Genomic DNA, 26760 nt, shown 5'->3' on the forward strand with positions numbered 1-26760 from the left:
ATAAAAGTGGTGCCCCCTCTAAATATCTTTCAGCTACCCTCAACTGACGTTCCTCAGGAATCTTGGCGTCCCGGATGTACTCCCTGAGATCCTTAAGAAACCCCTTCGGCGTGGTATGTGGACCTCCATTAAATTTCTTGGGCTGGTCCTCATGTAACTTGATCATGTTAATAACGTTGGTGACCCCTGAGCTTTGAGATCGCCTGGTATCTACATTTGAGCTCTGACTGTTGCTATTCACATGACTGATATTTGGCAATTGACCACTGAGGTCAGAGTTAACAGCTGTCGAGGTTTGACTTAATACTTTGTCCACCTTGGACTGCATATCTACCACGCTGCTAATCCAACTACTCACTTCGCTCTTAATGAACCCAACTTTCTTGTCTGTCTCTTCCTGGGCTGACGTGATTTCCCTTAAGTCCTGTTCTATACTAATTTGCCTGTCATTGAATTCCCTGGTATGTTCATTTTTCATTTCAACTAACTCCTCTTGAATTTCTTTAATTAAAATTTCGGAGTCCTCATTAGCCGCTTGGAGTTTACTAATTGCTTCCTCATTAACTTGTAACAGTTTCTTCTCCATGGTTTCGGTTTTTGACAATACCTGACTCTCCAATTCCACACTAATTTTATCTACCTTGTTGTTCAGTGACTGAATGTCCGCAGATAATATTTGACGTTGTTCCTCTATTATGGTTAGCGTTTTCCCCTTTTCCTTATCACTGGAGATCCGCATCTCTACGACCTGTTGTGTAATGTCGTCCTTAAATTCAACCTGACTGTCAATCAGCTGTTTATGCGCCGCCTGGCTCTCCAGTAAATGCTTGTCAAGTTCCTTTCTCATCTCATCCTGACTATCACATAACCTATTGTACATGTCGTGGCTTTCGTCAAAACGCTTGTCCATATCGGTTTTTAAACTGTCATGGATTTTAGAAAATTGTTTATCAAAATCGTTCTTTAAACTGACCTGCACTTCCGCAAATTGTTTGTCAATTTCATCCCTAATTTCCACTCGGCTATCATCAAAACGCTGGTTGAGTTTACCTATCTCGCCCCTAACTTCCTCTTTAAGTTCGGTGCAAATAGTGTATGTCTCCTGAACTACGTTCTTCAATCCAGCCTTCAACTCATCACTAGACTCTCTACACCTAGCCTGGGTATCCTCAATACTACTCTTTAACTCGTCACTAGTGTCTTTCAAACTAGACTGTAACTCCTCCCGAGTGTCTTTCAAACTCGACTGCAACTCCTCAATCTTACCATCCAAACTTTCATTATGAGCCTTCATGTCCTCTCTCAAATTCTCACTCTGGACTTTCGCGTCCTCCATCTTACTATTTAAACACTCATTTTGGACTTTCGTGTCCTCCATCTTACTATCAAAATTGTCTATCTTACTATCCAACCTCTCATCACGAACTTTCATGTCCTCCCTTAAATTTTCATTCTGGACTTTCATGTCCTCTATCATCTGCATTAACTTCTCCAAGGTCGCCTGACCTTCCATCTCACAACACCACAAAGAATACAATAATGAGTACGCTGGCTGTTGATGCAACCAGAATACTCCAAACTACTAAGGAAAGAATTCACTATCTACTGCGTTTTCACATACAAACGCTATTATACTTTAATACCGAAACTGACAACATTCCAACAGTTGTCTCATAAAATTTTGTTTAGGTGGCTGGTATCACAAACTTGTTTAATAAAAGAAAATTCTAAAGTTAATAATTTACTCTGGATAAATATCCCAAATGGTTTCGCTTCCGTAAATTAAGTAAATAACGAACATGTTAACGCATAAACTTTGAATGTAATTCAGCGTTACCACTTCCAAAATTTATATTGGCAACATGACATAAGCTTCAATACAGCTTTAAGTATTGGTTTCCTAAAATGCATTGTGACTGTTATTATTATTATTATCTACCAAGTAGTTACGCTCCTCATTAAACGTGTTAATATCTAGCACTCTCATTGGGCATAATTCGTTTAACTGTGGCTCAGCCATAATTTTCACCCGCTTGTATTATTTATAATGTGGCTTAGGCCTCAACATTATTTTATAATTTTCTAACATTTATTTTCAATGGATAATTTCATTATCGTTATCGTGGCATCGTATCGTTATCGTGACTTTGGGCTCCTCATCGTTATCGTGACATTAAGGCCCCAAAGTTGATGGCGCCACTTCTACTGAACCCTTGAACTTACCATTCCATCGTTGGTTGGCCACGGCTGCTATAGTAGAACAATTTAGAACTCTTAAATCTTGGGTCGTTGCGGGAATAAATTCGGTCACGATCTTAACCAAACGATGGGGTTCAGAAGAAAGCCTAACTACTTGAAATGAGGAGCAAAAATGTGCTTACTAACTTTTATTTAAACTGAAAGAGCACGATAACATCGTTAATTTAATATGCATTCTTGCCACAAAACATAAAAACATTTAATTATTGATTTTTGAAAAGTTCCTAACACAGTCACATTACATCACGTCACTTCGTTTCTTCCAATGTCGGAGAGTTGCTTCAGAGAAGCTAATATGTTAGTGGACAGCGAAACTGAAAAACTGAAAAAGGGAAGACCTGAAAACCGGGCACCTATCATTCCAAACGAGAACTGAGAGTTAATCCACACGATCCGTGGAAAATCTGACTTTCAACAAGTAGAACGCCTGATTTTCTCTTAATTAAGGTTATCCACCAGTCAAATACCCTTCACGGATACGGAACATCCGCCGAATGGACCCTTAATCGAACCAAACTGACTATCAGTTGCTTTGGATAGGTTGCGAAATATTATAGGAAAGCATGGTGTTCACTACAAGTTAATGGCATCATTCACAATTGAAATAAAATTCCACCATGTATTTGTCATTCATGACACCCTTAAGTGATAAGGTAGTCCCGATGCTAAACGTGCATCACCCCAAACAACTGTTCGGAAGGAACCAACAACAACATGATCCGGGAGGATCTTACGTTAAGTCGTTCTAAAGGAACAAAACTGCGAAATGCAGGAAACACTTACTAATCATGCATTTAGAAGAAATGCCAAACACTGAAGTTAATCAAAAAGTGAAAAGTCACTTGAAAATATTATTATTGAACCGATTTTCAGGTTAGAAATGGGTTTATTATGCTTAATAAATTTACCAGTCCACGTTAAAATTTACTACAATTTTAAGGAATTCTTTCCCTTGAAAAACAATGCTACCAGTACAGATCTCTCTATTTACTGTCTGTCCCAACACACTACTGGTAAAGTGATTACTTACTTATTCTAACTATGAATACGAATGAAAATACGACAAGATTAAAATATAAAATAAAATTACTGGCTGACGAATCGAAACCGCATTCGCAACTCAAGTCTCATTCCAAAACACTGAGTGTCAATAATGCACACTATCAATGAAAACGGACGTCAAGACGAGGAAACAATAAAGTCCGTAAAAAAATAAATTAACATCTCGAAGTCATACAGCTTAACACGCACGAAGAAACACAGTAAAAATATAATCTAGATCGGGTCGATGTCCCACACTTGGACAGCCCTCGTTTGTCAACAGCAGTCCCGTTATCTCAATGAGAGCTTCGCCTAGACCCTCTACAATAAATCATATCGCACTGTAATGGCTACCTTCAACCAGGCCACTTCACAAAAGAAACAAACGAAAAAAAAAATCTAAACTGAGACTTGAGTGTGTACAGCTACCATCCCAGACCTATCGTCGGGCTCACTTGAAATCTGTACACCCTAAACCTAATCAGTATATACATGATGCCTTCCAAATCCTACCGTCGGGCGTGACCTAGGACGTCTCATCATCAATGACTCCAAGAATAAACACGTGACGTCCTAAATCTATCGTTGGGCGTCAAAGTGGGTCGTACTGCGTCTCCCTTAACATATCAGGCGAAATGCAATTCTCAAACAACTCTGATATTTAACACTAGATTTCGTCAAACAAATACGCACGACGGAACCCACGTCTCTATTATCAAATGAATGCAAGTCGAAACACAGCAAGTGTCTACCTCTCGAAAAATATAGTAAGTGTCTACCTCATTATAATATGTGAACTCAAAAAAATAAATAAACGTGACGAACGGTTCTCCACCTCGAACACAATCTCAGCCTGTGCACTGACGTGTTAGGGAAGCAAATGAAAATTCCCAACACACGGGTACCCTTTTAGTGGACGCCTTCAAAATAATAATCATCACCATCGCATTCGAAATTCTCAGATCGCCTATCATCAACTCCAACCATCTGATCCATGACCTCTCCAATGAACAAATTAAATATAACCCAACCGTGTGTCCAAAGTGCTCTCTGATCCTGAAGATCGTTCGTTCTCTTATCATCCATGCGGGCTTTACGTAACATAGATCACTGGATGTGTACTACCCAGACTGTAACATTTTACAAGAGTCGTTTTCACTTGGAATCTTTCTATAAATTTCCACCATAGTCGTCTCAAATTCGGATTGATTGCGGAAAACAATACAGCCTGTTTCACACAGCCTGTTTCTAAATACTTCCTCTACAAAAATACAACTTGTCTCAACACACTTTCTCCTCGCTTTATCCCAGCGGCATTACTCCCATCTATCTCGTCTCCACATACATATCAATTCATCGCACTCAATTCCTTTTCCTTCAAGATCCTTTTTCATACATCGATCCCCTGATGAAAACGACAACCATTATTAGACACATCTCTTACTTTACTGTTATTAAGACTTTCGGGCCTCAAGAATCCAAGAGCACACATCGACCTTTCGCAATTCAAGTATACACGATGTCTCAAAATTTCCTTCCCATTAACGACTGAGACTCTAACAAATTTTATTGACATTATCTAAATATGCTTACGATCCTTGTAAAAATAACTGGTTAAATGTAATTTAACAGAGAGGAATTTCCTTATCCCGTGGTAAACATTATCATTATTATTATTATTATTATTATTATTATTATTATTATTATTATTATTGACCAACATTTCTGAATGCAACTGACACCTGAAATTACAATATTCGCCACGACAAATTTACACTTATAACGTTCACAAATCCGCACTTTGAATGATATCTCAACTCAACACAAAATTTTAAGCGTCGCATTTTACCGTTCTTGACATGAACTTTACACACTGAAATTATCACACGCTGACCAAAATTTACAACGCCTTTCGCCTGATAATTACGCATATCACCCGACAATCATCTGAAAATTTTGTTAGGACAGACAGGAACTAACTAACTAACTACATAATATAAAATAGACAGACCTGCACATTGGTGACATTCTCAGCATTCTGATTACATCATCTCCAGCAACCTCGCACTTAGCCACTCATTTTCACAGATAACATTTTCATTTTTAAAATCTCACTCATCCAAACACTACTCTTCACACACACGAGATTAAAATTACCATAAATAATGCACTTTCTTTGTAACTTGCACCACGAACTTCCCTCGTTCTGCAGTCGACTCTAACTGTCTGATGTGCCTCCCAGAGTGGTTTCTCTCCCCGTTGTTTCAACAAGAACAGGTGTTCGGCCGATAAGGGAGTAGAACTATTTTGAATCGCTTCCCCCAGACCTTCTTCACTTACAAGAGTACAGGAAATGATAAAAATAAATTCTGCTGTGTATTTTTCAACCAGCCTACACCTTCCCAGTTCGTCTGCAAACGTTCACAGCTTCTCCAATCACTTTTCTTCTTAACTAAATATATGGACTTTAGCCACGAGCATGTATTGAATTATTGTCGGTCAATCTGGCGCGAATTTCTAATGACAGCGGGCACGAGCTCCCGCGGCTTCAAGTTCCAGATCGACACTGAAAAATCTACGGTGGGGGGTTTCTTTTATAATTTCCAGAAGGACGCTATCCCCTCTATGAGGCTTGGTTGTGAAATCTGCCAAATTTGCTTCTAATAGACCAATTTTGATAAGATTTGTCCCAGAACTCCGGACAGACTTGCACTTATGTTAGGTGTTAATTTTATAATTTTCCTACACCCACAACAGGAGAAATAAATTGTTTCTGCCCGTGCGTTTCGCGCGTTTTCTTCTGCCCACGACCTTGGCACGTGTAACTAGCTCGCTGTTCTCACGCTAACACACACTTAGGCTTAACTGCATCTAAAATTGTCCCTGGTGTCACTACCTTCACAGAGGGTGTATGAATAATTTTGCTTATTTATTTCTTCCTTTACTATCTTGTCAAAATCCCTCGTTGTGCAGAATTCATTAATTTAGAAAATTGTCGGGCACTCGAGTTCCACCGAGGTGTCCCGGCAATCCACGAGCTCGCCTTGCGGGAACCTTCCCACGCAACCTCGGGCTCTTGGGAGCGCAAAAATGGCTGCCCTCAAACATACAGTAGTTTCTGAATACCAACTAAATATTTGGGAAAAATAAAAATTTTTCTCACCGTAGAATTATGGGTTCAATAATTGGTTCCAAGTTGCTAAGAATTTCACTTTTTACTTTTAAAATCTATCGAAACTGATGTAAGGTCATTAAATACTGGAGAATACTTGAAATAGGAAATTTTTATTTAATAAGGGAATGACACTGTTTTATTTTCCAGATATATTCTGCTGTTAAATTTTTCAGTTTTTTTAATATTTATTAATCTTCCATTAATTTTGACTGACTCGAAAACGTAAAGGTAATGTATTAATTAAGCCTAAACAAAAAAGGGAATGACTTTAACAAAGAAAATCATACAATGGTCTCGTATAAGAATGATTACGGTAGAGAGTGGTAATTACTGAATAAAGCAAAAATACACGAATTCAATTGATTAAGTAATTAATTAGAAAATAAATAAAGTATTGCATGATTGTAAGTACTCATCTTAAATACTTCTTTGGATACTCAACTGTTCCACTACCAGCTATCTCAACAATTCCCGATATCATTAAAGATGTGCGGTAGGGAAATTAATGGTGAGGAATTTGCTGTTTCTTTCCTCACTGAGTCAGAATATACTATCCCATTTCGGTCTGCCAAGTCCACTTGTTCATACATAATAATTCCTCCACTCCCCGAAGTCCATACTTTCACACAATCCGTCAAAGTAAATGATTGTATAAGGGATTATATTACTATTGCAGGTCATATTCCACAAAAGAAGATTAGGCTCCTAAACCAATAAAATAATAATATAAATAAATATAGGAACATAAATAGATGAATAATAAAAACTTTCCATCTCTTGGCACAGGCCAGAGCGGAGTGTAGCTTCCACTGAACTCCAAGTCTTATCAATGGCTCTGACAATATGGAAGCTGCTGATGTACGGGTGATGCTGAGTAGTATCATTCAGAGTACAACCAGTGCGTCTGAGTGTTCTGAAACGTGTGGCTCATAGGGTCAGTCGTGCTACAATAGCACTGCTTGGCCCAGTGAAGAAAGCAATGGCAAACCACCTCACTCCTCGTCTTGCCCAGTACGCCTCATTTTGGAACTGCCATTTTTTTGTGGTTTTCCTATAACTGCATAGCCTTCGGTGGTGCTATTTGACGAACCAACCAGCCTCTGGGCTGATGACCTAACAGAGAGACAACAAAAACTTCCGAAATTCAGTGCAAAATATGCGCTATATTTGTAAATAAACTGACGCAAGGTAAGATTTAAAATCAAAATACTATCTCTAGTTTTCTAGTAGAGTGATGATGTTAAAAATTGTATTCTTTTTCAGATAGATGGTGAATTTAAATCCTAATAACAACAACTAATAAAACTTTATTTTCCATATTTTCCCGCTTTTCCCCAATTTATTGGCGTCGGCAGGTGGTGTGATTATGGCCCAGTTTTATGACCAGATGCCCTTTCTGACGCGAACGTTTTATGGAGCTATATATTAGCCGTGTCTATTATAGTTAATTCCTCTTGATCACAGAATGGGTGATTTTTCAAATATTAATATACGTCTCTCCATTTATGTAGAACGCTCTTCACGACAGACCAACACAGGAAGACGTAAGAGAGAATACATCCCCCTACTTCGGGATGATGTCCATAAAGAGCATTTCACCGTAAAACTAAGCTTAATATACCTGTATTTCTAACACCAAGTGGTTGAGTAAATACCAGAAAAGGAGAAACCAACGAGGCTCTAGTATCGCGTCGAATCTAAGCCACAGGAAAATGTCATTTAATTTTAAAAACCCATATTTATTGACCGGGATTCGAACCACGGTCACTTTGGTGATAAACAACTGACAATAATGCTTATATAATACGCCCTTGACTTGAGTTCAAGCTGTATAAGATAAGTTTACCTCGATTTGTTCTTAGAATCGAATTATTGAAAGTTAATTAATCATATTAATTTAATATTAATCATAGGAAAATATCAAGTATGTGTGACCATTAGAATGAACGTGTCGGCAAATGAAAGTGAAGTCCCGGAGGGCGTAAAAATGAAAGACACCTAATGCATCGCAAACCTAATGCCGTCGAGGTCGGAAAGAGTTGACAAAGGGAATACAGATAGGAGAGATTGCCAACTCTGTGTGTAACTGTTAGTGCAACTGGCTACCTTCCTAGGGAGCCCGGTTCGATTTTCGGTACTACCAAATTATTATGCCTAGCAGGAGTTTCTGTGGTGGCCAGCAGTGCATGTAAATGAAGAGATGTGTATTAGTATTTTTAAGAAAGCACCCAGTCCGCGGTACATGCATCTCACTTCCATTGGAGGTATGTCTGAAACGACCCGCACCACCTCGGGACGAAGACACACTCTACTTTCTACTTCTTTTTAAATAGGAAAGATAAAATCGAGAAGCCTGGGAGCAATACAAGACTCAGGTAGGGGCTTCGTGATCACCAAACCACGCTTCCGAGTTGAGAGTCCCTTAAGTCCTATTTCAGTCGCATTTTACGACCGGCAAGGGGATACTATGGATGCATTCTACTGCCCCCATATACGGAGAGTTCTCAATACTGAATTGTGGGGGGAAAAATTAGCATCAACCTGGTTCTGGTGGAGAGCTCCTTTAGTGCATGTGCTCATTGGTTGCCGCTATCTCACATGATCGAATCTCTTAACCGTGCTCAGTTTGAAGTGATCAATATGGCAATAACTGAAGTGTTATGTTCCGTGAGAGTGCTAAAACTGTTTGCAGACGTGGTTTTCTCTTGAGTCGTCGTAAGCAACTCCTTTGCATTGTCACGTCTGCGGCCAACTTATTGATCGTTGTCAGCGATTCTCTCCTTTAAAGAGATGTCTCTCTCTCCGGGATGAACCCTGCCCTTCCACCACTGTCTCTTCGGTAATACAATATCGTATTAAAAATCTACTGCCATTGTGTTTCAGAGAAGCAAATGGCTGCAAAAACGGTTTTGGTACACTATTTGAATGTGAATGCATCAGTGTTTTGTTTCCCATTACGCGTAACCAGATCCAATACGGCAAAAAAGACTAAATCGCTGACCACATAAACTTTAAAAGCTTCATGTGGCGTAACGGATTGAAGATTGACCAAGCACTGTTTGGGCATCAATAGCAAGACGTATACATGATATTACTTACTCCAATATCTGGCCATAGAGGGATCAATAAAGTTGTTCTACACAAATGCCCGTCTGCAAACCAATATGCACTCAGTTGCAGTAGAAATGCGAAATTATAATTTCTAAACTCCTGCTCAGCAATTACATAAAATTAATCCTATAAACGTGAATTTATCATCTTCATAATCTCCTCAACCGAAAGGTTAGTGAGCAACATGGAAGTGGTTTGCTGGCAACATTTTCTTTCAGCCAGTTATTTGATTACTTAGGTAAGCTAATCCTTAGGCTACCTAATGCTATCAGGGTATGCTACTCTTGGTCTTTCTCTGGGTGTTTCATATTCAACACGTCCTTCCAGGAGCGTAGTGTTCCCATTGGAGTGCTTTATAATGCCGATAAGTTGAGTTTTCATTTTTCCAATGGTATCAGTGCCTTTTAGATATTAGGAATACTTCTTTCCCTTTCCTCTCTGTCCAAGATATTCGCAAACCTACGTCACCTGCAACACATCTCAAATGCTCTTAGTCTAATCTCAGTTTTTCTAAGGGTCCATGATTTCCTACTAATGCTTTTTACGTTTTTTATAAATCCCTTCCGTGCTGCTAACGACACGGTTTTAGATGTCAACAGCATTTTCTTCTTGTTAAATATTTCTTTCGCTTGTGCTACCATGGTTTCAAATTGAAGTTATCATCAAAATAAAATAACTAGTGATGGCGGAAGTAAGGGGTCGCACAATATGTAGTAAGCCTAGTTATTGTAAGGGAGGTTTTCCTTAAGGAGCGACATTTCCAAATCTCCAATTTTTTTTAAAAGATCATTATTCCTTATACAGGTCAGAGGTAGCTCTCCTCTTAATTTCGTATTTTTCTTAGTAGTTTCCCCACAGGGTCAGCACTTCCTGATGAATTCCGACTAGTTTAACGTATTTCTGTTAAAGTAGTTATGTGTAGAGCCCTATAAAACTAACGAGCATATAGGTAGAAAGCGTGGATAGGCGTAGTCTGTACAAAATTTCTAAGCTTGTATGTACTACCCAACACAGCAACGCCACTGCTGTAGCTTTATTTACTAGCAACATAAGGTAACAGCGGTACAGTGTGCATCAGTAACAGTGCTTGGACTCATTCCTCTCTTTTTCACATCACAATATTTGATAGCATATTAAGCTATGTACCTAGCTTGAGAAAGTAAAACAGATCGTTTCCTGAAAGTCACACTGAGTAATATACGTATTTTACCTCGCAAGCAGAGGTCACAGACAGGGATCACATATTTCGTTCAAACATCTATGTCAAAAATAAACAGATATATATCCAGGAGTTGCGCAATTACGTCTATTCAACGAGAAAATGACTCTTTAAATTTAATAATAATATTATTGGATTTACATCCCACTAACTACGTTTAAGGGTTTCTGGAGACACCGAGGTGCCGGAATTTCGTCCCGTAGGTGTTCTTTTACGTGCCAGAAAATCTACCGACACGAGGCTGACGTATTTGAGCTCCTTAAAATACCACCGGACTGAGCCACGGTCGAACCTGCCAAGTTGGGGACAGAAGGCCATCTCCTTAACCGTCTGAGCCGCTCAGCCCGGCGATCTTCAAATTTAACAGAATGCATACCTGTTGACAATTTGCGAATGAGAATATATAGCATATTTGGTCTACTGGCGAGCGTCCGTGACTTCAACGTAAGTCTCAGATTCGAGGCACGTCAGTACCTAATTTTTACTTTTTGAATATCTTCTTCCTCTCTCTTTTATATTTTATCTCTCTTCTCTTTGTCCACGCAGATTTAAAACATGCGCAGATTAAGTGTAAGCTTTATCATAAACTCGTTTACTTTCGTTCCATCTTATCACTCGTATCTCGACAAATCTTCGTGTTTTCTATTTTTATAACCACCGCTGCAGTCATGCTTAACGATGGAGAACGTTTTACAAGAAAAAGTCAGTAAAGGTAAAAGAAAAATACTCATACCACGAAGCGCTTCAAGGAAGTTTTGTTTACAACTCTTCATATTTGCCATGCCTTTTCTTGGAATTTTCAAAAATCACTTTCATTTGTCATCGATTATATCCGAGTGGGTCAACATTGTGGAATATTATACCGCATATCTTGTAACAAAAATAGGTAGGTAGTCATCAATAAATACCGGAGTATTTTGAAGTTAATTAAAGAAAGAAGAAAACGAAAGAAGGAGAGAAAAGACGCCCATGTGGCAGTCAGGGAAGCCGACCGCTGGGTGACCAGTGCTACAGCGACTCGAATGCAAACTGACCAACATGTAAACAGGCTGTTACATTTAGAGGACCATTTTCTCGTTAAATAAGAGGCAGTGGTAAAACCCCTCGCACACGTGTCCATTTACCCACCTCCCAAAGTTTGAAAGAAACCAGTAACCTCGTAGTTTTGACGTCATCTTGACAGCAACAACAAGCTCAATAAGACTGCAACGCTAAGTGCGGCTACAAACTTGAAATGTACCAACGCAGCCTGTACTGTACCAGCCTGTATGATGTAACTGAATGTAGTTCCCCAAGTCCGCTGAAATGCGTCTTAGCTGTAAAGCCGGAATCTTCACCTAGCAACTGAAGAACAGGGAAGACCGTTTATGGCCTTGAGTGGAGAGTGGTCGAGATGCCTGAAGCAAATTCCTCGTCCAACACAGATGGTGAGCCTTTCCTCTCGTGACTTACCAAATTAGTGAGCAAAACGTACATATGCCCGTGGTGCAACCAATCATCATAAAGTGTCTGGCCAAGATAAGCGTCATAAAGCAGATATATTGAGAAAGCTGCAGGCCCACTTTGATATATAAACTTGTTTCAAAGGCACAACTGTTTGATTGACACACAAGGTATTTTCGGGACGGCAATCTGTAGATGCCGAATATCATCGACTAGGGCCGCAGAAATGTGTCACAAAACCAGATATTCGTGCTATTCGTCATCTTATTGAAGCAAATGGCCACATAAATACCTTTGAAATAGCTTCAGCAGTGGGAATAAGTTACGGGAGTGCTCAGTCTATCATCAGTGATGACCTTCTCCACCAGAAAATGTCTGCCAGGTACGTTCCCCGTCTCTTTTCCGAGCAACTGGAGGTGTACTCGTCTGTAAATTTAACAGAAGCTTCTGACTCGCCACGATGAAGGTTAGGAAGTTTTGTCCCATATCGTCACCTGTAACGAAACTTGGTCTATCACTATACCTCGGAATTAATACAGGTGAGCATTGAGTAGGGAAACGTTCTTGCAACTCAGTTTTTGGGATTCCACAGGCATTTTGCAACTTGATCTCCTCCATGAACGCCAGCGAGCCCATGGAGAACAGGTTGTGGCGCAGGTCTTAGGATATCTCGCGACATGGCTTGGTTCCTTGGAAGAACCACGCTGGTCTTAGCAGTGCCTGAACGGACTGATCCCCTGAATAACTGGACAGGCTAGCAACTTGTTTAATGATTTCTACATGGTACCTTTTCATTGACGCTATTTTTGGAATCTAAATCCCACATCCTTGCATATGCTATGTAAAACATGCAAGGTGTGACCGGTAGGCATCTTTCTATTTCTGCCTACGGGGTTTCTTCCTGGCACTATCACCAACCTCCAGTACCAGGCACCCTAATACCATATCTGCCTGGTAGCATGTCTAGCATGGGGACAGGTATGATACTTCATTTAGTATTTCTAATTCCCAACCCTCTCTACTATCTCTTTCTCTTCTTAGAATTGACAGCATGCTGCAGGAGATGTATCTTGTGTTGATAGCCACGAGGGAGAGCTGATTTCACGGCCCTCCCCGAAATAAAAAGTACGGTATACCGATCCGGTTGCTGCTTGCCCTTTAAGTCGTCTATCTTGCACTTTTTCTTTTACAACCATTTTCTGCAGTGCTCCCGTTTGCATGGAGATATATCTATAGAAACTTAGAGAAGATCGATTAATATTTTTCACTATTCTATTCTTATACAGTATGTTTACTCTTCAATAACTCATGCGTTGGTGCGGTATTCTGTACTAGATATTCGAAGGACGCGGTGGTACGTTCGTACTTCCCATTAGCCACTCGACTCTTTATGATCGCCATTCGCCAGGTACTTGTGAATGTCTAATTCAGTAAATCAATCCATATTGTTCGACAGTAATCATTATAACACTTCAACACCCATTCTTTGGTAGAAATTTGTTGATATCTCTGTGGGATTTATAAGTAAAGATGTTTAATAATAATCAGGTATAAAATAACTACCATTCAGTATAATCAGATGTAAGCTTAACATATGGTTAATAAGTTAATCATACATACCTTGTACTCAGTGCAAGAATACGTAGAAATTATTGAATTCGTGATATGTTGAAATTGTGTATTATTCTCATTACTTGTATATGTAAATTCTTATTGTGTTATTTTCTTCGACAATATCAGTTATTGTATAAAACATACTTAAAAACTAAATAAATTTTGTTTTGTTCTTTAGCTACTCAAATCACACATGTATATATCTTTTCTTTCCTCTACACTGCTTTCCATAAGTAGAGGAATAATTCCCTTCTGACTCCAAATGTGTTCTACAAATTCATCTCTTCATCTCTTACAGTTGAAGTTTCCTAGGTCTGTTGAACTATTATTATGAGTACATTCCTCAACGTCGTTGTTCTCTGCAGCTTACGTACAGGTTGTCGACATTAGGAGTACAATACATTATTCTTTATTTACGTAACTGGTGTGCCCCTACTTAGTCCAAGATAATCAGTAACCGCAGGTAGATGAAATGAAGTACGAAACTGATCACTGTGCGTCACCTTATTTTGAACTTTCAACTCCTAATAATATCTCTGGAGCATCTTGAGTGTAAAGAGGTCAGATGGAAATTTTTCCTCCACTCATCTGTAACGGAGGGGGCTGTGTTTACATGTTCTGCCTTAAACATTGGCAATATGTGAATAATACTAATCCAAGATTTGCTAACTTTGTAACCTTCTCAAGAAGAAAATTGTGATTTGTATCGGAGGAATGTTTGGTTCTTGGTGTGACGGATAAATTATTTGTTAGAAGCTAATCACCTCATTTCAACTACCTACAGAGTTTCAATGACGGCGGTAGAATGGACTAGGTAGAGAGATTATTTCCTAATGCAGCCTATGGCCTTCTTCATGAATGGGTCTGCTTTACAGGGGTATTATTATTATTATTATTATTATTATTATTATTATTATTATTATTATTATTATTATTATTGATGCTTGTTGTTTTAAGGGGCCTAACATCGAAGGTCATCGGCCCATCATTATTGTTATCATTGATGTTTGTTCTATGTCATTTTCCAACGTGAAAATTTGAAACAGATGGCTCACGTCTCTAATGCGTGAGCTATGTTACGTTTTGCTCAAAAAGCAACGCGATATAAAAATTATGTTATGAGTCAAGTAGTTTCCTAATGCTGAATAATTGGAAATTTGGGGTAACTTATCACTAAGGATTATCATACTTAGTATAGACTGAATTTCAAACGTTGGAAATTACAAATTACTATTCGTGAGATAACGCAATGATGTTCATTTTTAAGATTGAGTTGAACATGAAGTATTTATGTACCTACAAGTATTTTTTTTTGCTAGTTGTTTTACGTCGCACCGACACAGATAGGTCTTACGGCGACGATGGGAGAGGAAAGGGCTAGGAGTGAGAAGGAAGCACCCGTGGCGTTAATTAAGGTATAGCCCCAGCATTTGCCTGGTGTGAAAATGGGAAACCACGGAAAACCATTTTCAGGGCTGCCGACAGTGGGGTTCGAACCTACTATCTCCCGAATACTGGATACTGGCCGCACTTAAGCGACTGCAGCTATCGAGCTCGGTCCTACAAGTATTACTCCGATGAATGTATGTACAGAAGAAATAAGAAAGCCATATAATTACCAATAGTAGTAAACAAAATTTACTGAATAAAGATAAAGTATGTTCCTCTAAATGGACGAACTTTAGCAACAGCGTATATGTACTGTAAGTTTTACAAGGTGTAGGGTTGTAGAAACACGGCATGGTTAAGCATGATTTATGAAGGTGAATAACTTGAGGTAATGTAAAGGTATCTTGCGTTAATACATGACGCTCTTTATGTTTCAATTTGAGCCAACTTGGGGTGAGAATTATTAATCGTAAACTATACGTCCCATCTGGTATGAAGCAAATATTTTGTGACGTTCTCTCAAATCCATTAAACAGACAAGGCCCACAAGAGGCAGAAAAGAGAAAGGAAGAATTGAAAAGAGAAAATAGGAAGAATATATATATATACTATTACTACCGGTTGACTGCGCGTTTCGTGTCACGTAGTTGCTAGGTTACACTCGGGAGGTGATGGGTTCGAACGCCATGTCAGCAGCCCTGAAGGTGGTTTTCCGTTGTTCCCCATTTTTACACCATATATATATACTGGGTCTGAACCTTACATTAAGGCCACAGTTATTTTCTTCCCAGTCCCCGCCCTGTTCTAAACCATCGTTGCCATAAAACATGTCCATTTGATGAAACGGAAGACTAAAAGCGAAGAACGTGTATGTACAGTGATATCGAGGAACACAATGAGGAATCAATAGTACCCTGTAAACGTACTTGTTCAATAACTTCATTAGAAAATTATAGCAATTTTGGTGACCTATTTGCGCTCTTCAATTTCATTTAGAAAATAATAATAAAAAATAATTAGGGAAGTTCTAGGATAAGACACGGAGATTTAAGTATTTTCTCACGATCCATAATCATGTAGGTACTTTAAACAATATATTTTGGTATTGTCAGAATGGTAACCTATAAACTGGGCAGTAATTAAACTCAGTCATAACAATAATAATTTCGTGTGGCTATTTCTAGCCGAGTGCTGCCCTTGTAAGGCAGACCCTCCGATGAGGGTGGGCGGCATCTGCCATGTGTAGGTAACTGCGTGTTATTGTGGCGGAGGATAGTGTTGTGTGTGGTGTGTGAGTTGCAGGGATGTTGGGGACAGCACAAACACCCAGCCCCCGGGCCATTGGAATTAACCAATGAAGGTTAAAATCCCCGACCCGGCCGGGAATCGAACCCGGGTCCCTCTGAACCGAAGGCCAGTACGCTGACCATTGAGTCGAGTCGGACTAACTCAGTCATCACAACATGCGATCTTTTGTCTCTCTAACCAGCAACGGTAGACCAGTACAGTCTGGGTAAACAGGTATACACGCTTTACTATCAGAAAGTAAATCCAAAATCTTTAATGAATGCACATCCTATTTCGAGAGGATCCTTGTCGCTCCATAAACGAGACGTCGGATGAGAGTTGTACTATCGCCTACAAATTCTTTCATTACTTTTTTATAGACCGTACATTTTCGCTACTTTACAGCTCGAGTTAAAAGTCTGAGCAGAGCGGTAATTAAACTTGTAAATTAGATTAGGTCTGTTGATTTCATTTTATGTGTGTGTTTGTTGCGTGCGAACGCATTTTAGTTGGCATGAACTATGATGTAATTTGGCATTGCAATCTATTCTACAAAATTTCACAAACTAGCGGTCTGCTTGGTAACAGACTGGAAAATTGCAACTCTTGGATATAAAAGTACAAATTTGACGTTTCTAACCTTGTAAGCCTAGCTAAATCTGCATTCCAACTAATTAAGCTATTGTTTTTATGCGATGATGTTCTCAATTTAAATATCGTGCAACACATGGTGAAACGTTATGTAGAACATGACGCACGCTACTTCAGGTACTAAGAGAGTGCACAATTTATTAAGCAGCAGGAGACGTTGGGGATGTTTGGAGAAATTTAAGAATTCCCTGGGCCCATAATTTCAACAGCCGACTAACTTTAAGTGTGCATAGAGAAGGAGACAGCATTTCCATTATCTGCCAGTTCATGGACCGGTCAAGTAGCTAGGTGAGGAGGGTTCTCATAGATTCATTTTATATTTCGTCGTCGTTTCACCTTATATTTCATCGTAGCTCCATTACATGTATTTCCTCGTAGATTTCTCATTAATATACCTGATACGGACATCTTTCTATCCTCATACACCAGGGTAATATTACTCAATTATCATTCACAGAGTTCACGATTGATTATTGACGACGTAGCACGGTCTGTTTATATCTTAACTGCATGTTATTCCTCATTCTCCCCACTTGATTAGTTATCTGAGGTTGTTCTGCATGAATGAACGTCGGGGTGTAAATTTATATTCCCATAAATTTCAACAATCAGGAACTCGTTATTATCATGTGGTCCCGAACCACTATTAGCACAATATTATTTAGACCCTTATATATAATTTGTTAGATATTCGTTTTAAAAAAATTACACAATTATTTGCATTCATTACGACCGGCGGCATCGTTCTGACTCATTAATTAACACCAACTTAATTAACACTTCTTAGGAACCCAATCAGAAATTTTAGCATGTCATTAATTCCTGTTCATGTTAGCACTTTATACATTTAATGTTCACAATTTAACACAGTTTACATTTTAATATAGTATTTAATCGTGATAATTTACTCCATTTTAACTAATGGCGAAATCTCGGCAGTTCGGCAGTATTATTATTATGACCCTGGGTTAGCATAACACTCTCCGAAACAAACAATAAATAAATTATATAAACCCAAATCAAATTTATGTACAACAAACAAGCATTAATTAAATGATAACACATATTAAATGTATGTACAACAAATAAGCATTAATTAATTTAACCATATTTACATTTAATCTAATTATGTCCCTTCGTCTTATCTAAAATAAATTATGGAACTAAGAAGCGGTCGGTCCATGTGTTATGTTAGGTGATCATTATTAATCCACTTATTTTCCCATTTTATCGCGATCATTCCCACATAATTAATCAATTTATGGTACTCATCACTGTATAGAATTCCTACGTTGGACGCATTTAGGGCGACAGGCCCCCAACAGCCTTTGTCTGCCATCGTCTTGACCATCAAGAGATGGAGCTCAATTAATCCCCTGCACTTATATATTACACAAATCTTAAACTAAATTTTCTACAAGCAGATTCACATATTTTGTTTACTAGGTGCCTAAGACCACCTACACCTCCACTGACACCTTCTACGTTCCTCCCCACACTAGGAACTGTTGATACAGTGCCCATTGCATTTTCGGACGTGTTGCAAAATGGCGTCCAGAAAAGGTATAGACCACTCAGACCAAGATACTATACAAGAAAGTCATGACATATGAATACATTAGGAGGCCATGATTAACTTGGATCGTCTACCTTTAAAAGGCGGAGCAGAACAGAGCAATTTTAGGGGAATTGTTTCAAGAAAACAAGTAAAATATTATATATTATTAAAAAAATATACTTGAAAAACTGAACTCGAGACGAGAGGAAGCAAATTGCGGTTGCTGCATCGAAGAAGAGAAATAGTCAAGATTATTGCGGAAGTTCTCAAGAATAACTGTTCTAAATTAAGATAAGACGGCAAGATACTTGCTGAAGCACTGTAAAAAAATATAGGGACAGCGTAATATACGAGAATTTTTTCAAATACGTACGCTGATAGACCCGATCCGCAAGGTTAGCGATACATCGGAACTCATTAATTAGAAGATGTGAAGAAGAGAAGGATAGAAAAGAATCATTCCTTCAGAAAAAGAATCGAGGAAGGAATTGAATTTTCCGAAAACGAATAATTTTTAAATAGAAGAATTTTCTGATACGAGACTGAAGATCTTACGCAGATATAGAGAATTGGTTAACTAGAACGCAAGAGAAAACCAATAGAATATTTAAAAAAAACATTATTCTAAGAAATCCTTAACATGAACATTTACTTGTCGACATTATTTGATCATATTGGCAGCTATACCATGAAGAAGATGTCTTGCTAAACTCGAGATGGACCAACTTGGAGGGAGATTTGATCCAACCGGCGGACCCGACCTAAAATGAGATGAGGAATCCAGCCGAACCTCGGACCATGGCCAAAGGACCAGCGATGTGACGAGGAGGAGGAGAGCAACTGACAGCTGATATGATGAAATACAATCTAAGTGTTTACCATAAGTATTATAATTCTTAATTTAGCTAGGCATATGCATTAGTATAAAGTATTCTAAGTGTGTGATATTTAAGAGTGCAAGTGATACAGTGAAGTGAAGTGTGTTACATGTAATCTGCTAATACTATATTAAGTTAGAATATAATTAGATTGATATCTCGTGGAGTATGGCTATGCAAAAATAAGTGAATTACTATAGTAATTGAGAATACGAGAAGGAAGAAAAACTATCGAACAGCTGAATATAAAGGTTAGCGTATTTTAAATATTATCTACGGATCTCGTGAAACCATTCAATCAATGACTACATCACAGGTGGATCGCATGAGAGGAAGTGAAAGATATAGTCGAGTTATTCCTTGAAAAGTAATGTTGTTAAAAGCACGAACGAAATATTTAAGGTTAAGCATCGTAATGCTGGAAGAGAATTGATCTATTCAACGGAGTATTTTACGTAAAGAAAAATGGTACGTCTTAGTTATTGCATTTATTGTGAAAGAGGTTATGAATGATGAAATATGGTATTGAGAAAGACGAAATGGAATTGATTGAAGGTTTAATAGTGAAGAAAGAAGTTATATGAAATAATCTGTGTATGATAATGTAGGTTTCGGTGATTATAAGACGTATATATGGATGGTAGATGCAAAGTTATTCAAATGTTGGATCAATTAGACGATGCAAGCACAAGGAAAGAGATACACCATGGGAATGACACAGAGTAAGGTATGAATGGAGGCTATATATGTATAGTTGAGATTAGAGAGTTAACGTAACGTCAAATACAGTTGTTTATTATTAAAATATTTATGTCTTATGACGTTTTCTCATAACATATATGAAGTAAAAGATGTGTTAAGCCAGCATAGATACTAGAAGTGACGCAGATAAATAGTACCGAGATATCGTAACGTAAACACTTATGGAATTACTTGCACATATGATATATTAAATATAAGCCTGGTGAGTGAATGCGTATTGAGCCGTATAGCAGCAAATTAATAATTATTTTGATAGAATAGTGAGGTAGATTATTTTATATTTTGAATGTTGATTTATAATTCATGTAATGATTTTAAATGAGAAGTAAATTAGGAGCCGAGATTTAGAAGGCAATAGGGATGGAAACCTTAGCCCATCAGTCGTCATAAAACATTTCTTAGCCAGAGAACAACTTTGATAACGAATTCATATAGCAAAAAATTAAATTTTGTCAATTGTAACAAAGTGATTGTGTTATAGTGATTGATTTCAATTGCTTAATTTTTTGCAAGCTAATTAATTACTTACATAATAATTGAATGATTGATTTAATCCTCAAACATGATTATATGTGAGGAAGTTTAAGTTCATGTCAGAAACAGTGAATTCAATCGATTATTTTATTTTATTAGCAAGCTGACTTAAATGTAAAATATTAGGAATTATTATTGATTTCAATCGTCGATTATGAAAGCTCTTGATAATACGAGTTCTCAATTCTTTAATTTATGGTTAATTTAATAAATGTTTTCTCTTATTATTTTCTTATTAATTGAGTGATAATTTGTAGCAGTTGAGTGTAGATAGACTTAGTTTCTAAGATGTTTCCCATATGATTTGCGTCGAAGTTAAGCGGTCAATGATAGATTTATTCTTGAATGCGATAGGATGGAGACGTGCATCGATTATTGTCGCGGGCGGTCCCTACCTTTTTCTCTGAATTCACGTTAATCCTAGCCAAGAAGAAAATTGAAATATTTTTCTTATGAGAAGAAATACCCTGAGATTACATCTGGCTGTCGGGGAATTTTAGCTGTGACGTACCTGGACGCGGGAAGGGCGCAATACTAACGTCGAAGTATCGTATCATACGACCCGGCGAGATTTTCGCGATTGTCAAATACGGCACTCACGGAAATGTTCGCTACGCTGACTCGGTTTCCTCCACATGTGACGAAGTCTCCCGTCTCATCTTAAATATTATAAGTGCAGGCTAGGCACAATGCCTTCTTACAAATGCTACCGGCATATGCCGATAATTGATATTATTCTCAATGACTTCCTACGACATAAGAATCACCGTAAATTTAAACTGAACTGATCGCTGTTTATACCATCAATATGACTGATCGTATTTGGGTTATATACTATAACCAGCTGAAGTTCGGTGCGAATAAATTTGCACGGAGCGACAGAGGCTCCTCCTTCAAATCTGTCTATCTGTTGTGTGTTAGTCGCTCAAGTCTGTCTCATTTATACTTGCATGCCCTTTTCTTCCGGTTCATCAGAGGTCAAACCCGAGAGAGGGGATGGTTTTTAAATCGGCATTCGGAAGCCGACCTGGATGTTCAAAACTTTACCCCAGAATGGTCTGATAATATACTCTCACAAGTCGTAATCTTATCCAAATTCGATAATAGATTAATAAGATATCAATGGATTTCCGTCCTCCACTTTTGGCGCCTTTAATCTCCCTACCTCCATGTCTGTCTGAATATTCTTGCAGGTGTGGCAATCTTTCACAACTGGGCATCAGCTTCTCCATATGTATTTCAGTATTCCAATATCCTATCACTTCATATCAATTGTATCAAATTATGATGGGATGGCCCTTCCCGCACGGGTACAATAAATATTATAGTAAAATGAAATTTCCCTCTTGTGTGTTGTTTTATTTTATTTTCTATTATTAATTTTAATATGTAAATAATAACAGAAAATAACCATAACAATTATTCAAAAAGGCAAAAATGCATTACACTTTCAAATAAGCAAAAAAGACTGGTCGTACTGTTTCCAAAGGTACGGAAACATGTTTATCTGGCACTTCGATATATCCACCCAGATAAAAATAAAAAACACATTTTGCCAAACTTCCCGCTTTGCACCATTCTTCACGAAGATATCAAGAACGTCTGGATCTGAGGACTGGGTTGTGATGATCGCTGTGATTATTGTTTTAATAAGTAGATCAATTGATCAACATTCCCCCATTAACACCGGCCAGAGGGAAAAAATGGGAGTGGTCCGAACTTCGAAAAACTGCTGTACCGGCCAAAGAAAGACAAGGGACACGTTGGACGTAAAAATGAAAGACTCCCTAGGCTTTGCTAACCTCATACCATTGGGGTCAGAAAAGAAATATCCAGGCTGGTCAGATAGGACAGATAAAAGCGAGGAGCCTGGTACAAGTAAATGTAAGGAATGACAGGACCTAGCCAACGGCCCGTAGTCACCAATCAACGCTCCCACCTTAAGAGCCTCTGGGGCCCCTTCTAGTCACCTCTTACGACAGGTAGGGGATACCATGAATTATATTCTACCGCATTACCTTTAATGATACCCCATGTCTGGTAGATGGAGCAAGACACATTAGCAGAAGAGGAAGTTATGTTCCTGAGCCTATTCACAATAAATTAAATTAACCGCTTTAATCCTGTCAGCTTTGTAATATACAGTATTTAATACATCCGAATAACAAAGGAAGGAAATTATTTTCAACAGCTATCAGCTTGCGTTCGGGAGATAATGGGTTCGAACCCCACTGTCGACAGCCCCGAATTTTTTTTCTGTGGTTTCCTATTTTCACACTAGGCAAAGGCTGGGACTGTACCTTAATTAATTTCTATCAGTTTATCATGCCATAAGACCTATCTGTGTCAGTGTGCAAATTGTAAAAAAAAGAGTTCAACAATTCCTTGACAACTCCATGCTTTATTAACTTTGTATTTACAGTACGCATAACCCCCGTACATACAGTAGGACTTGCACTTCCCATTTGCACGAAAGTACATTACAGACCACATGGACCTAGAATAATTAGCTAGGAAATGAGGGATTATAATATTTTCATAATGCAAGTAAGCGTAACTTTGAGATGGGAATATTTATGTATTGTAACAGGAACGCCCGTACTTTAGCTTTATCGGAGAACGTGGGTTGATGCCAGGGTGTGTACGGTCCATGCTAGGAAACACAGAGAGAAAGGTATTTGAATAAGCTCTTTTTAAATTTAAGTCTTTGCTTATTCAAGTTAGATGAGAAATGTATCACCTTTTCCAGATGTGAAGGATGAATTTGATAAAGTCCAAGCAGTGGTTGGAAGTGACGCTCTCTCTCGGCATCGGCGTCGGTGATATCCCCCTCACCATGGATCTCCTCTCAGCAATATGGCACGGTGGTTGACAGGTCTTGAAGGTCCTATGAGGATCGGGATCGAACCCGAGAGTCTGACGCCAGATAATCGCTTACGTCCAATGTGTAAATGTGGATTTAGCATTTAATTCCACTTCGGTCCCATAAAGGGAGTAAAGAAGTGTATAGGCATAGCACAGAATGTCAATGAAATCTGGTACGACACTTCTTTACTGCACTGCACATTTTGCGAATTAAGACCTTCACTGAATATTACTACTCAACGGAGTTCGCAGAATTTACAAGTTCCACAGTTCATAACGAAATAAGAAGATTAACACAGTTCAACATAAATTAAATGATTGTCGTTCGGTGCACTGTTCTAGTGCACCAAGCCTACTTAGCGAACACAGTTCAAAACCTCGAGTCTATTCTGTCACTAAGGCAGAGTCTCATGAAAATAAATTATGTTATTAAAGCACAGTTTTTACGAAATAAATTCTGTAACTAAGGAAAAATCTCATGAAATTAAAAGACATGATAACGTGATAAGCATAGTTCGAAGGAAAGAAATTAACACTGTCCAGCAAATAAACGACACAGTCTTTAGAAATTTTTATGATACATTTCATTGCAAAAGACTGACATAAGTCAAATGGTGTCGTTTGTAACTGAACTATTACTTCCCTGAATATGAACAATAACGCGACGATAAACTATTATGTAGTGAGTCCGCCCACTTTAAGGAAGTTTATAATAATAATTTATGATTATTCGCTTGGAGAATTTAGTCCCGTTCTCAATAATGTTAATCACTCGAACTATTCAAGTTTTAATACAAAAGTCTATCAGCTGTTAACTACTCAAAGTATTATATCACTTCCTATCTCACACAGAAATAGAGTTCGAAATATCCACATTCGACACTTAGAAATGTGTACGTCCACAGACGCGAACACTTGTACATTCCGTAAACAAAACTACCGACGGCAGTCTGCCGAACAGAGTAACGATTTCTCACCAATATCCTCCGCACACCGTGACAGATGGGAATACTCACAGATACTGATTCAAGCAAACTCAACCAGCTCCTTTTATACACGTAGTCCGGGCATCGTGGTTTCTGATTCGTCCAATTTCTATCTTCAATTTCTCGGTTATCCCACCACCGATTTTAATTAAATTTGGTATTCTACCCTCTGTTGTTATAGGCTATACGACGATGTAATTGAAATTTTTGTATCATATTCGGTTCTGGAAATCATGAGATGGAAGGAATCGAATGTTCGATGGCTACGTCATACGTCCTTGACTGGCTTTCCATTAGCGAACAGGTTGCGTGCATAGCTGCTACATTCGTCACCTGCGCGCACAACGCTCTTTTCAAACCTCTTGTATAGATTTTGTTACGAGTTGCGCTCGTATGCACCAGGGGTAGACCGGCTCATGAACGCTCACTATTTGGCCTATGGGATAAACCTGTCAGTGTACCATTTTCGAATTGACTGCTTCACAAACTGACCGATATATGCACCACACAAACGAGATGTCCATCAAATGCAGTACGATCACCTCTCTGCCATATTCCTCCAACCAATACTGCAAGACAGAATTGAAAGGCAGAAGGGAAGTGGGGGAAGTGATGGGGGTGGTGATCATTGTTTTAAGAGGAAATACAACTGGGCAGCCATCCTCTATATAAGACTAATCGGAGAGAAAACATGGGGGGGGGGGTATCCGACACTTCAAAAAAAGAAGTTATACCCAAAGAAAAACAAGGACCATGAATGACCCTCGCAACCTAATAGCGTCGGGCTTGAAAAAGAACAAGAGTTGACCAAGGGTGGTCGGATACAGTAGATGAAAGAGGGGAGCCTGGTACAAATAAGTATAAGCAATGCTAGGACTCAGCTAAGAGCCCCGTGACCACCAGCCCACGCTCCCAAGTTAAGAGCCCTGGGGTCTCTTTTATTCGCCTTTTACGACAGGGTTTGAAGAGGGAGAAGACAAATTTACTATTATTTACTATTATTACTATTATTTACTATTATCAAAGACTGGACACGATTAAGTACTAGTGAATATTAATTTCATGTTATGGAACACCGGGAATTACTATCCGCAATGGTCACCGTGTTCGAGAGAATGGACACGGTACACAGACAAAAAAAGCATAATTTTCCTGTAGGTTTCTTCTCACTCACGCCAAAAAGATTATGGTAAACTAGCTGCAATACTGTCTACGACAGAGAAAAAATTCTTTTCGGTTTTAATGCTTTGATACCTCACTTTCATTTCGGATAATTGGTATATGACGAAAAGCCATGAATAGTGACCTATTAACATCTCAGTGAATTAGTGCTCGATACGGTAGTTTGAAGTAGGCTATATAATTTAAGTTGTGAAAGCAGTTTGAGGCATATTATGACCGTGGTGGACAAATGTTTTCCTGCATAATTTATTCGTGGTGAATACTTTTCATTCCCACGAAGAAAAACATCTTGATTCGATAGTTTAATTATTTTAATTTCGGCATGATCTTCCCTGCAAGTTCCATATTACGCGTGTCTCTTATTGTTCTTCAGTCAAACGAATGTTTATCTAGTCAACATACGACCTTTCCTCAAAATCACATAGCTTTGGTATACTTTCTTTCGTTTTTATTATTTCGTAATACGCCCTTCCCGCGTCCAGGAAGGATCACGTAAAAGATATCCCGAACAGTCTCTCAGGGTTCATGAATATATTTTCTTAACGTGGGATCCAAAACACACCGATACGCCAAGTAATAATTCATCTATCAACTGAGTTGATGGATGTCTCCATCCGACGTATCATTCGATCGCAAGAATACTCGATAATTCAACGTCTTAATTCAAAGTTAGCTTACACCATTGCAGAAAATTTTGAATAACACTTCCTGCAAATCTTGACTACTATTATTTATTCAAAAAATAAATATTGGTTAAGGAAAATGAAATCATGACATTAAAATTCAACAAAAAATTAATTAATATT

Source organism: Anabrus simplex, chromosome 3, assembly GCF_040414725.1.
Source record: "Anabrus simplex isolate iqAnaSimp1 chromosome 3, ASM4041472v1, whole genome shotgun sequence".
Taxonomy (NCBI): Eukaryota; Metazoa; Arthropoda; class Insecta; order Orthoptera; family Tettigoniidae; genus Anabrus; species Anabrus simplex.